At 39.0% G+C, this 1,880-nt stretch overlaps 1 protein-coding gene across 1 annotated transcript in view; it reads left to right on the top strand.

The window, feature by feature from the left end:
* LOC101849503 overlaps positions 1-1,880 on the top strand; it is a gene marked incomplete in the record, with an annotated part of 78,669 nt that overhangs the window by 61,425 nt on the left and 15,364 nt on the right.

Below are 1,880 nucleotides of genomic sequence, written 5' to 3' on the forward strand. Positions count from 1 at the left end.
ATGACCCCCTCCCCTCTCCCCCGGCCCCACATCCACAGACAGGTAGAACAAGGCGAGACATGAGTGTGATGGACAGCCGCTGCATCAGTTACATTGTACATTGTGGGGAATTTGCCGGACCGCTGGCCCTCTTATTGTTACTGTTACTACTACTACTCGCAAAGATCGTGTACCGTAGGCTATACTATCTCTGTTACTACTACTGCCGGTACTACTAGCAAAGATTGTGTAGTAGAGAATCTTTGCTACTTGTACTACTGCCCTCACATTACAGCACTATACTACACTTGGAATCTATACATTCTTATACTCTCAATGAATGAGTGTCTTCTGAGATTGAGCAAGGCCTCTACGTGTGTTGTGACTCGGGCATGATGATGTGCTAGGAAGTTTTCCTCACCGTTTAATAATAATAATAGATTATAGATCAGCGTTTGTATAGCGCAAATCCCCGCTCAACAGCAAGCTCTAAGCGCTTCACAATCTATGCTATGTTTAATAGCAGTGAGTCCAGTGGTATCTTTTTTCTGTGTTCTGAGTACTGCAGTTTTCTGTGCGAGGATTCAAAACTTGTATTTCATCCGGTGTGGACAACATGTGATCACACTCTTCTTCTTTTCTACGTCATCATCATCATCACCATTGCCTTTCTCACCCTGCACCAGGGTATTTGCCACGGACAAACACTTTCCACCTCTCTCTATGCTGGGCTAACCTCTTTATCTTATTCCATGTCTTCTATCATGTGGAAACAACATTAACTCTTTAGGTCGAAGAGGACACACACGTCCAACCATCAGAGACCAAAAGCAATGTTGCGACACATTTTTCGAACCATCATGCACAAATCAGAAACACAAATTTGCATAGCTCATAGAATACACGTTTTTACCTGCCTCATTCAAATTTCAAACAACGAAAACAGAATAGAAAGATATGCATTAATAGCGTGGTCATGCCTCTTTAAAAAAAAAAGTACTCCAAAACAACAAATGTTAATGAGTTAATTATTCCTCCTATGATGTAGACGTGGTAGGCGCCAGTCCTGTACAGCGGTGCCGCTAGCAAACACTTTAGAACCGAGTATCTCTAACACTGTGCCATCAACCAATTATTTGCATTCTTTTGAGTAAAAAAAAGTTTAGAAAAGAAAGTAAAGAAAAGAAAGTTTAAAAGCAAGAAAGTTGTACAGTTGTTTTGTTGGGGGGTTTTTATGAAGCGATTTGGTACTTTTTTTGGGTCCTAAACAACAATAATCAGGCTGTGAACAATCGAATTCTCTTTCGAATAAATCTTGTTTTACTGTCACAGAGTCCTTATATTTTTATGTCGGCACAGGTGGTTGGAGGGCGCCACAGCTAGCTTCAGAACTTTCTTTCTTTCTATCTGCTGTGTTGTGTCCTTTCTTTCTTGCTTTTCCCTAATCGTTAGTGTCAATAAACTTCTCTTTTTTCGGACAAAACATCAGAAGATGCATGTTCTAATGCGTTCGCATAGAATTCTTTACTTTACACAAGTTATTGTTCACATCTTGCAGTCATTATCCTAAAAACATGTGTGTCTTTGTTTGTTTGAATGGTTGGTTGCCATTTATTTATTTATGTATTTATTTATTTATTTATTTATTTATTTATTTATTTATTTAGTATTCATTCATTTATTCTGTCACTTTGAGATGGTGAACGTATCCTTCGAGATTTTATAAATTGATAAAATGTACTTTACTCTGTGGTAGTCCACAAGGCGAAAGGCAAAGACAAAGGAGGGAAAGAACATTATTTATTTTTCTCCTCCGCGTCTTCCACACACAACAGTGTCAGGGAGGGGCTAGAATAAAACAGTTTTTCCAGACTTTGTCGCACACAACAGTGTCAGAGCAT

The sequence above is a fragment of the Aplysia californica genome, unplaced genomic scaffold, assembly GCF_000002075.1.
Source record: "Aplysia californica isolate F4 #8 unplaced genomic scaffold, AplCal3.0 scaffold00928, whole genome shotgun sequence".
Lineage (NCBI taxonomy): Eukaryota > Metazoa > Mollusca > Gastropoda > Aplysiida > Aplysiidae > Aplysia > Aplysia californica.